Source organism: Prosopis cineraria, unplaced genomic scaffold (assembly GCF_029017545.1).
Source record: "Prosopis cineraria cultivar Desert tree isolate PC_DT_omini unplaced genomic scaffold, ASM2901754v1 PC12, whole genome shotgun sequence".
NCBI lineage: Eukaryota > Viridiplantae > Streptophyta > Magnoliopsida > Fabales > Fabaceae > Prosopis > Prosopis cineraria.
In genome coordinates, this window is record NW_026555343.1 from 38,804,129 (window position 1) to 38,818,573 (window position 14,445).

Sequence of the window (14,445 nt, forward strand, 5' to 3'; positions counted from 1 at the left end):
GGAGATAAATTTTAGTGGACAGAACAAGCTCAAAACATTTTTGAGGAGCTAAATAAAAGGTTAACTAAAGCTCTTATCCTAGCTTTTCCCAAATTTGACCAAGTGTTTGAGGTTAATAATGATGCCTCCAACACCAAAATTGGTGCCGTCTTAAGCCAAAAGGGCCATCCCATCGCTTTTTTCAATGAGAAGCTTAATAATGCTAAGCTTAGGTATTCTATCTATGATAAAGAATTCTATGCCGTTGTCTAAACTCTCCAATATTAGAGTCACTATCTCTTGAACAAGGAGTTCATACTCTTTTCCGATCATAAGGCCCTCAAGTATTTGAATTCTCAGCAGAAGATTAGCTGTAAGCATGCCCGTTAGAGTGAAATCTTACAATCTTATCTATTTGTTATTAAGTATAAGGCTAAAACTTTGAACTCTATGGCTGATACTCTTAGCCGTTAACCTTTGTTACTCACAACAATGTAGACCAAAGTTGTTGTCAAAGAGCTGTATCGGAATGATCTTGATTTTCAAGGAGTATGGGAAGCAACTGTAAATCAATCATTCCACCAATTTTATAAACATGATGGATTCTTGTTCTGTGGCAAAACTTTATGTATTCCACAGAGTTCCTTGAGAGAGGCTATAATTTGGGAATCTCACGAAGGAGGACTAGTTGGTCATTTTGGTAGAGACAAAATAGTTGATCTAATTAAGGAGAATTTTTATTGGCCAAGACTTGAACGAGATGTCAATAAGAGCATACCAAGATGCAGGATATGTCATTTAGCTAAGGCTAAGGGTCAAAATACAAGATTGTATATGCAACTGCTAGTTCCAGAAGCACCATAGGAAGATGTGAGTATGAATTTTATTCTTGGTTTACCATGGACTCAGAGGCAGAAAGATTCTGTCGTTGTAGTCATGGATTGATTTTCAAAGAAAGCCCATTTCATTGCATGCCAAAAAACCAATAATGTGGCTCCTATAGCAGATTTATATTTCAAAGAGATTGTTCATCTCCATGGTATTTTTAAGACTTTCACCTCTAATCATGATGTTAAGTTTCTCAGCCACTTTTGGTGGATGCTATGGAAGAAGATGGGAACTAAGCTTCAATTTAATAGTGCTAGTCATCCCCAAACGGACAGTTAAACTGAAGCTATAAACAAAGTTCTTGGCAGTCTTCTTTGAAGTTATGCGGGGAAGAAATTGAAACTGTGAGATCTCATTCTTGCTCAAGTTGAATTTGCCTACAATAATTCTGTCAACTAGGCATCTGAAAAATGTCCATTTAAAGTTGCTTATGGCATTCGTCTGCTTAGTCCTCTAGATTTGACTCCTTCACTTGATAAGCAGTAATATAGTTCTAATGCAGATATATCAAAGGGCTGAGGAATCAAGAAGTTGTACAAACAAGTCCATGAAAGAATCTAGAAACAGAATTTCAAACTCATGACATAGTAGGACAAGCATTACAAGTAGCAAATCTTTAATGGGAGAGACTTGGTTTGGATACATAAAAGGAAAGAATGTTTCCCTAAACAAACCAATACCAAGTTAGTGCCTAGAGCTAGTGGTCCACTGAAGATTGTACAAAAAATCAACAATAATTCTTATAAGGTTGAATTACCTAGTACATATGGAGTTTCTACAACTTCCAATGTTGCTGACTCGTCACCCTATCTTGTTGATGATGTTGAACTTACCTCGAGGGCGAGTTTTGTCCAACCCAAGGAGGATGAAACAGAATAAAGCTAGACACAACATAGCAGCACTGTTGTTACGCCATTCATCTCCATTAATGCAGCCACACAGCCCATCCGTTTTCCATAAACGTTCATCTCAGTAATAAACATTAATCCCTTTTTAATTTCAGTTGTAATCCCCTCCCTATCCAAATAGTATAAATAGGATGCTTTACACTGTACGGAAGACACGAACCAATTGAGAGGAATAAACTTGCAGAGTTTTTCCTATTCTTCTAGTTTCTATACCACTTAACTAGGTTATAAATAGTTCAAGATAATATATATATATATATTGATTTTGTGGATGTCAAATGTGTTTTCAAACTCGGTTTCACCCTTTTTTTTTTTCCTTTTGAAAGATCAACCATAAAAAAATTATTATGTGTAAAGTGTTAACTTGTTTAGTAAAAACCTTTCAGGTATAAAACAAAATTCTTAAATATACTGAACCAAAAATATGTAGACATGTAAGCATGTCAATTGTTTATAGACCATCTGTTTATTGTTGATGGTCTACCTCAAATTTTGAAGTGACTATATAGTGTCTGTTTGGTTTCCCTTTAAAATTAATTTTGAAAGTTAAAACTTTGATTTTGTGAAAATATATTCAAATAGCCCTAGTTGTTGAGCATTAATAGTTTATTTCCAGCGGTGAAAAACTAAGAGCTGATGCTGTTCAAATTCTTCATTTTCCTTTTTATTCTTTGTTGGTGGGAAAAAAATTCTCTATTTTCTTCTGCTACCAATAGGAGTCAGCTTTTATAAATATAGTATCACATGGAAAAGTTAAATGGAGGGTAGAATCAATTTCTCTGAACAAAAATTAGTGAGAGAATCATAGAAGTGTAGTTCAGTAGAATGAGTTCATGTCATTATAACTTTTTCTGATATTTTGCTGTATTAGTTGTTAAAATCACATCATCATCTTGGTTTTGTTTCAGAAGGTGGAATGCAGCTGCAGCAAACACCTCAATTTGGCATCGACTTCACACCTTCCTCTTCAAGACACTCTACCATTTTATAAATTCTCTCAATTAAGTATCTGGTTGGACGTAGTTAACAATCAGGACGGTCAAATGCATTGCTTTGTCAGTCATAGATTAGCAGGGATGGTCAAAACATACAGAAGGACTCATTCTGCACCATTCAATATGTATCTTTGACCCTCCCCAATTGTGTAGTTCAATCTCAGATTCATATAAAGTTATCTCTCTGATTTTGTAGAACCTATGAACCTTACATTGCCTCTTCCAGAAAATGGAATGGATTACCATGCAAAATCACTCAAGTTATCTGTCACTATCATATGTGAGAAACTCTTGATTACCATCTCCCCCAGTATCCAAGTTATCCAACGCGTAAGGGGATGCATAGTTCACGCCTTTAATCAGGTTCAATCTTGAGCAGACATTTATTTTTGGGAGAATACTGTCCAACATCCTCCTAAAAAAATTATTTAAAACAAAGACCAATGCAGAATTGATTATTAAAATAATAATAGTGATATATTTTTTTTCAAATGGTGACTTGTTAGTTTTTGCTTGTAAATAATTTTTTTGAGAGATTTTTAAATGTGATTCTCCCTTGATTTTTTATCTCTATAGGTAAGTGTATATTTAATAAAGATACAGTTTTTTTTTTTTGCTACAATTACTTTGTGTGCCTAAATTTATTTGTTTGATAATGCTTATTTAGTGTGTTTAGAAACCTACATTGACTTTGGCCAAAACAATGTAAGAATAGTTTTGTCTTGAAAGTAGCAAAAGTTTGTTTTTAAAATGTTTAATAAACTCAGTTTGAATTTAAATTTAGATCAAATCTTTCATTTGAATAAATAAAAGTCTATGAATTTAGATTTAATTTAAATTTAAATTAAATTCATGTTTTATAATAAATTTTTTATAATTTTAAATTTTATCCATATCCTAATTATTGCATGAATAAACAAATTGTCATTGTGTTTCTATTAAATCCATATTTGAAGACCATATCTTATCCCTGCCTGGAGTGGAAATTATTACTTACTCCCTTGCTTTTCGCATCGATTGTCCCAAACAAAAATGAGCTAATTAATTTTAAGTTTTTAAAATAATTCATATGCCAGGCCTAATAGTCCTTTACTTTCTTTTTGATTAAAGATCAATGAAAAAAAAAAAAACAAGAAAAAGTCGCATTATACAATAATCGTCTGGAAAAATAAAATGGGAAGATTGGAGGTGGACACAGTAACCGTTGCAAAGGAGGCAAGTAGGTGGAAGATGTCCAGCTCGATAGTGCTGTGCTGAAGACCTCTATGTCGCGTATATGTGGAGGAATTTCGCCGGAAGCAACCGATTTGAAGATCACGGTGAATCGAAAATTCAGGAAGCTGGCGAATCCTGGTTTCAACAATCCAGTATAGGCATGCACGCAGTACGGCTACTGGGAACTAAACGGGATCCCAGTTTGTCGACCTTTGACAGAGGAATTCGTGCAAGACTACATTGTTGAGACAAATTTGAACCCTAAACAGGTACGATTTCTGGATTTGAATAAAGAGGTGCTGATCCTTTACTTTTCTTTTCAAAAATGGATCTGCACGGGTGTCATTATATTATTCAAGATCAATTAAAAAAATCCTAAAATACTTCTTGGAGATCTGAATCTTGGTATGAAAGCATCTTTATGCACCCAAATCGTCAAAAGAAGTTTTTGTTAAATGACTAGGAGTGAGTTTGATCCTTTTTATTCAAGCTTATATTTGTGACTCGTATATAATTCTTATTCTTCTCATCCATATCAATTTTATTTGAACTAAAAAAATTTGTATTCTTTTTTAGACATTTAATTATCATCCCTGAAACTAAATATAACCAATATAAATTGTATAAGTGCCTTATTTTTCTAGTTACTAATAAAAGCTTAATATGATGTCTCGAGAATAAAGACAAATATAAAACTTTTCAATTCAACAAACCAAAGTTTTTTTAATTTGAAACATGACTGATGTCTGTACTCTGCACATGACCAAATTCAAACAGTAGACAATGGAGAGGGAACGTGGAAATCACGCAGAAGTCAAATTGCCATTTTAAATTAGCCAACTTTCTTTCCAACGAAGATTCTTCGCATAGGTAATGATAAGAAAGTTACCCAGAAATCTTCTTCTTTGCTTGAAAACTATATTGGGTGATACACAGACTTCATCATGGCTCTTAGTTTCCCAAAAAGGTTTGATCGACAAGTGAAGCCAGGTATGATGATCATCTTCCTTACTCCTTATAATAACACGCGCACACACACACACACACACACGTATGCATATAAATTTTATAATGTATATATTTGCACTATTCCTTTCGTCAAGAGATGCCATATTCCTACTGAATTCATGTCTTTCTTGTATCGACAAGGTTGATCAATGAGATGCAATGTTGATAACTTACAAATGATATGGTTTGTTGTAAAAGTTATTTTATATATTGAGGCATCGATAACGGTATATTGATACATTGATTATTGTGTTCTCATTCTGCTTCACCATCTATCATTTCAATTTCATGTTGATGTATCAATTTAAATTTAAGCAAAATTTATAGCAATGCTCGTTAAGAGTTGGAATTGAATACAGCTTCCCTCCAACAATTTATTTTCATGTTACCCAAGTAGAAGCTTTGCCTTCATTTATAGAAGCCCCTAAATCATAGAAAGTTTTGCAATAATTATCATGATCTTATGATTGCTATTCAATAATTAGATCTTATTTCTTTCCAGCAATGGCTTCTTCTTCCACCAAAGTTGCTTAGAAAAAATATGATGTGTTTATCAGCTTTAGAGGTTCAGACATCACAGATGGGTTTCTAAGCCATTTGAAAAGGGAGTTGAGTAAAAAGGGTATAAATGTCTATGTAGATGAGAGGCTGGAGAGAGGAGATGAAATATCACCAGCACTTAAGAAAGCAATAGAAGAATCAGTGATATCATTGGTGATATTTTCCAAAGACTATGCATCTTCAAAGTGGTGCCTGGAAGAGCTTGTCAAAATCATGGAATGTAAGGAAGACAATGGACAGATTGTGATACCAGTTATTTACACAAGATGGATTCATCTGATGTCAGGAATCAAAAAGGTACTTATGCAGATGCGTTCACCAATCATGAAGAGAAGTTCAAGTGTTACATGGACATGCTACAAATATGGAGATCTACTTTGACTAAAGCAGCTAACTTGTCAGGCTATCACTATCCATCAAAATTTCAGTAAGTTTAGTTTTTTTTTTATTTAATTAGCTCATTTCATAGCTCATCAATTATTATCTTGTATATATTCCTGTATTATTTTTAAGGTATTGAAAACCAGACAGATCATTATACCATTTAAGGCAATGGTTTAAGAGTTAATGGTCAAAATTGTAGTCGAATTGTGCTCGAACTGGTTATAAGCAAAACATTTTATTGAATTGTTCAAAGTACTGATTCAATGGTTTACTGATTTAATTGGATGAGTTGACCTGGTTTTTAATATTATAATTATTTGTATCATGTATAGCTATTATTATTATTATTATTACTATGTTTTTCATGCCTTTTCTTCTTTCTTTAACAGCATGCCAGAAATGAATTGGATCTCATTATCGAAGTGATAAAAGATTTATGGAAAATATTGGACGATAGAGAACCAGATGAAGAACTAGAGCACCTGGTTGGATTTGGTGAGAATTTGGCCAGCGTTGAACCATTTATGAGAGTTGACTCACAAGAAGTTCAGCTTCTTGGAATTTGGGGCATGGGAGGGGCAGGGAAAACAACGCTGGCTCGTGCTGTGTTTCGCAAATTTTTTCCCCAATTTGATAGCTATTGCTTTGTGGGAAATGTGAGAGCAGAATCAAAAAGCACTGGATTGTGTAATTTGCTTAATAAAATTCTTTCTGTACAACTGAATAAAGAAAATCTTGAAATGGGAGGAGGACATGACACGGTACCTGCAAAAAGGCGACGTGGAATAAGAGCTCTTCTTGTGTTTGATGATGTATGTAATAACCTAGATGTTTAAAATGATAATAAATTAATTAAACATATGTTAGTTATATTAATTTTGAGACAATTAGGACAAGAAGGAATGTTAGTGTAGTGGAAACTATGCAAATAATATGCCCTTTAGGTCCCAAGTTTGAACCTGACTTTGGCCTAAAGGAGATTTATTTAATTTTATTATTTCATGAAATTACCAATATGTCCTTCTTTGCATCAGATTTTTCCCTTCTCCTTTTAATTCTTTTTTTTTTTCAAACATTTGAGAAGCAGAGATCGAGAGAGCTAGATATCTGGGTCCTTGCTTGTCTCCCGTCGCGTTTCTGCTTCCTCCCCTCTCGATCGTCGGTCACCGTCGTCTGTGTAAGTCTCTATCACCGGTGCCTGCTGCTATTTCGTCCGCTGTAGCTGTGAGATTTCTCTTCCTATCTCACCACTCCTCCACCTCTATCATCGTCCCAAGTATGCCCAGTTCTTCTTCTTTTTTTTTTCTTGTTGTTTCGTGTGTATAATTGCTTAAGCAAGCTAGAATTCTTTCTTCCTTTTTGCTTCTTTGGTCACCGCCGAGCTGCTCATCTCTTTTCTATGCTTAATTCTGGTTTTCATTATCTCCCCTATACAGACCTGATGTTTGCTTCCTCCTCCCTGTTTGGATGTTGTTAATTCATCTAGGTGATAAGCTTTGATCTCTTCTTCTTTCCTTAGACAACTGTGGTGCATGTAAATGGAAGAAGTGAAGGGGTGAAGTTTGCAATTTGTTTTCTCTCAAAATCTGCTGTTGTCATTGCTGTGCTGTGAAAAAAAATGGTTGAGAATTTAACTTAAAGTTTGATAAAGGTATACTCATAGGTTATAAATTTTGAGTTAAATTAGACTTGTTAGATTGGTTAATGTAGAAGTATTTGTTTAAATGAAATTGAAAGAGAATATTTTGAATATAAATCTTGAATATCGGCACTTATAAGATGATTGTTGAAAGGTTTATTAGAAAAAGTTGCAAAGAAGGTCTGATTTTGGAAGTAATATGTGAATATCTGAATTTTTGGAAATTTATTTCCTAAATTCAAATTGACATCTAATGGGAATTGGAGTTGTGAAGTATTATAATTGTGTTGATAACTATCAGGGAAAATGATTTAAGAAAGTAAAGAGATTTAAATAATAATAAAGGACAAACTTTGATTTATTTAAGTTGATTGTGATTTTGCTATTAGAGTAAGAGAGTTTGTTCATCTGGTAGCAAATTTATTAAAATTCTATCATGTTTAATAAGGTCACTAGAAGAAGGGGAAACTTGATTGTAGCTGTAAAAAGAAGGAGATTTTTGGAATTAGGTGGTATATCAGGTAAGTAAATAACGTTCCCTGTAAGTCAAAAATGAGGATGATTTTTGTCTGAATAAATAAATAGAACTTTTCTCGAGGAAATTTTATGTTTATACATATATATTATGGAGCCTTGAAATGTTTGCATTGAAGAATGTACCTGGTTTCATAGGATTTAAATTTATTAGCTTATATTTTCATTTGGTTATTTGTTTTCCAAAACACATTATTCATGCATGGATTGAACAATCTACCAATGGGAAGATCTAGTAGGCATTAATAATTTGTGAACAAATTGAGCTACAAATATATTTTCCTTCCATGTATGCCAGAAATGTTTTATAGGACTGAATACAGAATGCTGGTTGCTAACGACAGTTTCATTAGCCCTTGGCGCGCTATGGCACACCTAGCTAGCAGGGTATATGGGAGATGCTAGCCCCGTGTGTCGGCCAACACACGTGGAATGGAGGATATAATTTCATAGATATAATCCACGCCTGTTATTCATGAGCTTTATGCTTGCGCCTGTTTTTTGTAGTTTCTAACTACGCCGGATGTTACTTGCCCTTGTGGACTGTGTGTCCACACCTGTTATTCGTTCTATTTAAGTCCTAACAGAAAACCAATTTTCCAAATTGTTTACCTTTAAGAACTAGTATCGTTGTAAAAATAAAGATTTACACATGGTTTTTATTGATTTGGAAAAAACTTATGATCGTATACCAAGAGAAGTGCTTTGGAAAGCGTTGGAAAAAAAGGGAGTACGGATTGCTTATATTAAAGCCATACAAGATATGTATGAAGGGGTAAAAACTAGTATAAGAACGCCTAGTGGTCAAACAAAGGATTTTCCTATAAAGATTGGACTTCATCAAGGATCATCTCTGAGTCCTTATCTGTTCAACTTGATCCTACATGTTTTGATGGAACATATTCAAGGAGAAATTTTCAAATGTATGTTCTTTGAGGATGATATAGTTCTTATAGCAGAGACAAGAGAAGAGGTTAATTGCAAACTTGAGTTATGGAGGAGGACATTAAAGTCGAAAGGTTTCCGTCTGAGTAGGAGTAAGACGGAATATTTATATTATAAATTTGGTAAGAGACTATTTGACAATAATTTGGAAGTAAAATTGGGAGATCAAATTATACCTCAAGTGGAAAAGTTTAGATATTTGGGAGCCATTATTCAAAATGATGGTGAAATCAGTGGAGATATTTCACATAGGATTCAAGCTGGGTGGTTTAATTGGAGAAAAGCTAAAGGAGTTATTTGTGACCGTAAGGTGCCTAATAAACTTAAAGGAAAGTTTTATCGCACTGCTATCAGACCGGCAATGTTATATAGTAGTGAATGTTGGGCTCTAACAGGACAATAAGAGTATAAAGTTGGAGTAGCAGAGATGAGAATGTTACGATGGATGTGTGGACATACACGTAAAGATAAAATTCGAAATGAGCACATACGCGAAAAAGTGAGGGTAGCACCTATTGAGGAAAAAATGGTAGAAAATCGGTTGAGATGGTTTGAGCATGTACAAAGAAGACCAAGGGAGGCACCAGTGAGAAGAGTGGAACATATAACTTTGAGTCTGATTAAGAGGGGTAGAGGAAAGCCTAAGAGAACACTCTTAGAAGTTGTTAAACACGATCTCTTAATTAATAATATTCCTAAAAGCTTGATAAATGATAGAGCACAATAGCGTCTTGCAATCCATGTAGTCGACCCCACCTAGTGGGATAAAGGCTTGTTGTTGTTGTTGTTGTTTACCTTTAAGAACTGTATCGCTATGATTTGTTTTATATAAAAGATAAAATTTTAATTTATTGATCATGATTATCTTTCCTCCTTTCTCTTTTATTACTTAATTATCATTACTTATTTACTTGTTTATTATCTGGAAACGTTATTCACTGAAAAAATTTTGGTATTCAGATAGTGGGAGTGGACCTGTTCTTTAGTAGATCTTGTGGGACTTCTTGAGACGAGGGATATTTTGTTGCTTCAATTACATAGTGGACGAGTGTAAATATCTAAATATTCTATCTTTTTGTTCTAGAATCGCTCCACGAATCATATAGGTAGGATCTTCAGTTAAATTATTTTGGGTTGTACATATAGTATCGGAGTAGAACTCCGAATGTTGCTTGGATGTGTTTTTGGCAAGTTGTAGAAATTTCAGGAAGTTCCACTTACAGTAGAGACTCTGTCGAAATTTCTACAGCTAGTCCAAATATTTTATATTTATTAATAATTATTTAAGACAAATGAGAATTGTACGAAAAATTATAATTAATTTGATAGATGTATTAAGGAATTAGGCTTATGGAATATGAGTTTTCTTATATTCCATCTAATCACACTTCAAAAGTTTGGGGTGTGACAATGTAGACACCTCCAACCAATTACAATATCAAAACTTCATTATATGGGACCAGGCAGCAAAGTCATTGTAACAAGTGGAGATAGACATGTTCTTATAAGTGGAGGAGTTCATGAATTGCATGAGGTCAAAGAATTGAACAATGGCGAATCACTTAAATTTTTCTGCTTTCATGCTTTTAAGGAAGGTCATCCCAAAATGGGATATGAAAAGTTATCAGCATAGGCAGTTGAATATGCTAGGGGCCTTCGCTTAGCATTGAAAGATTTGGGTTCATATTTAAATTCTAAAGATATAAATATATGGGGAGATGTTCTGAAAAAAATCCAAAAGTACCCCTGTAAAGAAATTCAAACTGTATTGAGAGTGAGTTATGATGACCTAGATGATGATGATAAGAACATATTTTTAGACATTGCATTCTTTTTTGGAGGACAGAAAAGAGATGATATTACAAGGGTGTTAGATGCTTGTGGTTCCTACACGGATTGTGGGATAGATAACCTTGTAAATAAATCTCTCATAACAATTTCAAGAGATAACAAAATAGAAATTCATGATTTGCTACAAGAAATGGCTGAAGAAATAGTTCGTGAAGAGTCTAGAAAACATCCTAGAAATCGAAGCTGATTAAATGATGCTGGGGAAATTCATGATGTACTAGAAAATAGCATGGTAAGAAAGGTGAATTCACTTTTTTTGTATTCATTATTTTATTGAATTTTTTAAACTCCATTGTTTCAATATTATGTGATTTTTTTTTTTTTTGTTTAGGGAACTTATAGAGTTGAAGGCATTAAATGGGCTGGAGGCAAAATTAAAAACCCATTGTCCTTGGATGCAGATGCTTTGAAAAGGATGGCAAATCTAAGATTACTGCATATCAATTGTGAAATTTACCTTCCTATGGATTTGAAGCTACCTTCTAAGAAACTAAGGTACTTTAATTGGGAGTACTATCCTTTGGAGTCCTTGCCTTTGGGATTTTGTCCGAAGGAACTCATTGAAATCCATATGCAGTATGGCAGAGTTAAAATACTATGAGATGGTGTACAAGTAATTATATCGTAATTTATGTTTCAGTCTTGTCAACGTCGTCGTTATGTTTCAGTCTTTCAATCCAATTGATTCATGAGGGGATTCTCCAGTAATTTTTCTCTTTTAATCATTTCAGGATCTTATGAATTTGAGGATCTTAAATGTCAGATCCACTGAGTTGGAGGAGTTACCTGATTTATCGATGGCATCTAATCTCGAAATAGTGAGCCTAAATGGTTGTCGTAATTTGCGTAGTGTTCATTCATCTATATTATCTCTCCCGAAACTTGTTTCTTTGGACCTAAGTTGGTGCTGCCGACTAAGGAGTCTTCAAAGTGAGAATCACCGCTCACAATCTCTCAAGCATCTCGAGCTGCTAGGCTGCAATGGTCTCAAGGAACTTTGGTTGTCATCAGCAGAAATGAGAGTTTTAAATTTAAGAACTACGAGTATCAAAATGTTGATATTGCCCAATGGAGGGTTCAATAAACTTGAAGAGCTGTATCTTGGTAGTACCTTGCTCAGGAGCTTTCAAATAAATGAGTGTTGCTTGACATCACTTAAAATACTTTCTTTTCATGGTATGAAAGAGGAAATAATGAAAGGAAACTATGCATGCTGTTTGATGGCTTATGTTCTTTAGAAGAATTGGATTTGATGTCTCTGCAGGTTTCTGAGATCCCAGACAATATCAGTGCCATGTCAATGTTGAAGTCTCTATCACTAAAAGGAAGCAGTGTGGAGAGTTTGCCTACTAGCATCAAGCATCTTTCGAAGCTGAAAAAAAAATTGCTTTGAGAAATTGCAGGAGGGTCAGGTCCTTACCAGCACTTCCGTCTTTCATTACTGAGTTGGATGTCAGCAAGTGCATATATTTAGAGACTATCGAGTTCAGCCCAACAAGTTGGATGTTAGAACCCTGTTATGAAGCGAGATTATTGTTTTCTTTTGAAAATTGTTGTGTCCTGGGATTGGATAATCGTGATATCACAGCATTTGTTCATTTCTCACTAATGCGAGCAATACATAACAATTTCTGTTGTGCTAAAGTTTGTTACCCAGGAAGGACAATTCCAGCGTGGTTCAGATACACTCAGATGACAGAATCTTCAATTAAAATTGAACTTGTTCCTACTTCTCCAAACCATTTATTGGGTTTTCTATGTTGCTGCATTCTTCCTCGGTATACCTTGGACATTGAGGACAGCTTCTCATTGTACAGGATGTTCGACTATAAACATCAAGAGATCAAAGATAGGACAAAATTAGTGTCTGATCTAAGCTATGAATTGATGCAAGATCATGTTTTTCTGTGGTACGAACCTTTGGTAAGCACATCAAAGGGTACTCAGAGATGAGAAGATGATGAGGGCACCACTTCTAAGTTTGAGTTTAAATTCTATATTGTTTTAAAATACTACGATTTTGATTCTAGAGTGACGACTGAGACTGATAGAAGTAACATCACAGATCGGTGTGGAATTTGCCCCACATATGCCTCAGAACGTCACAACATAGTTCAGAAAATGGAATTGTAGTGGAAGGAGGGTACAAAAAGGAAAAGCCTTATAATTGCAATGATTGACTAAACAATATTAGAACTTGAATTGGTGCCCTGCTTATGAGAAGATAGAGCAGCTGGAATTTTGCACACAGGACGAAAGAAAAGCTCTGCTTATAAGTACTGTGTATATATCTTTTTATTATACATACAGTACACAGGATAAAAGAAAAGCTCCCCTGATAAAATCTGTTAGTTACGGGTATCCTTCTTTCCCTTTTTCAAGTATGACAAAATGTTGTCAGCATAATGAATTGGTGCTTTGATTTGATGGGAAGAATGAATAAATATTGTCATTCTCCTATAAATAATATTCATTCTGTACTACTTTTGAATAGAGTGAATGCTTACTATATCTAATCCTATTGATACACCTTTTATATTTCTGTTACTCAAAATTAGAGACAGATTCCTTTTCAATTCTGTTGATATGAGCAGGTTTCTATTCAGAGGACTTCAATGTTATTTCTCCCCTAGCAAACTCCAATCATGTAGCTGTACAGGTACCTATTTTAAAATTAGTTTCACCTTATAGTTTCCGTTGGAATATTAGTTAGCGAGCAGAGTTAGTGGTTAGTTATTTCACTGGCTCAATGTAACGTGAGATTCTAGTCTATATAGAGTCAATCATCATGTTTGTGCATAAACAGAGGTTAACATTGGTCTTCTTCTCGAATCTCCAAAACTTTTGGGATTATTGGTTTCACCCTTAAAGATTATTGATTTGTTGTCGTCTTGTTGTAATGCCGTCATGGATAACTTGATATCATCTTGTGAAGAATTCATATTTTTCTTCATTTTAGATCAATTCACATGGTATCACGAGCGTGTCGATTTCAGGTCATAATGCTTTCAGTCTAATTGTTTCTTTGGGGGCCTAGTACACTTGATTCGACGTTCTCATTTCAGTGGTTTCCCAACAAGCCAATATTCTCCCAGCTACATCAGCACCTTTGAAACCCAAGAAGTAGTGCAGTGGCAAAGGATTTCACTGAGTCAAGATAGTCTTGCTTAATTCTTCCCTGAAATCACCCTTAGGGGTGTTTTCCCCATGCGGTTTCTTCACTCAATTTCTTGGTTTTCCACTTGATTGTTTTTGTTCATGGTTTCTTGGGACTTCAAGATTTGCTGTCTGCCTCACTTTGATTTGAAGTTTCTTATTCCTTGTTTCAAGATTTAGTCGGATTATTGTTTGCCTGTGATTTAGTCGAGTGGCATCATTGTTTGCGTTAGGAATTTTGAATTTCTATTAGCCTGATGGGCATCGTTCGTTGGCTTTGAGTTTGCTCAAGATTGAGAACCATGAGAAAGTAGCTGCCAAAATATAGATAAATTTAAAATTTAACATGAAAAACAATTAGATTTTATAATTCTCTCTAAAA

At 34.4% G+C, this 14,445-nt stretch overlaps 2 long non-coding RNA genes across 5 annotated transcripts; both read left to right on the forward strand.

The window, feature by feature from the left end:
* Positions 1–3,906: 3,906 nt before the first annotated feature.
* On the forward strand, positions 3,907–5,679 carry LOC129289457 (uncharacterized). The gene is made up of 3 exons (XR_008588120.1): positions 3,907–4,254; positions 4,763–4,975; positions 5,496–5,679. It is a non-coding gene; the product is annotated as an uncharacterized LOC129289457 (long non-coding RNA).
* A 278-nt stretch (positions 5,680–5,957) lies between these two features.
* LOC129289458 (uncharacterized) lies at positions 5,958–14,223 on the forward strand. Of its 4 annotated transcripts, none has more exons than XR_008588122.1 (6): positions 5,958–5,981; positions 6,328–6,433; positions 7,026–7,214; positions 8,026–11,139; positions 11,239–11,402; positions 11,639–13,390. It is a non-coding gene; the product is annotated as an uncharacterized LOC129289458 (long non-coding RNA). The 4 variants fall into 4 exon arrangements; XR_008588121.1 differs by lacking the exon at positions 5,958–5,981 and adding an exon at positions 13,904–14,223 and having other exon boundaries at positions 6,368–6,750; positions 11,639–13,566; XR_008588124.1 differs by lacking the exon at positions 5,958–5,981 and having other exon boundaries at positions 6,368–6,750; positions 8,026–8,098; positions 10,017–11,139.
* The last annotated feature ends 222 nt before the right edge of the window (positions 14,224–14,445 follow it).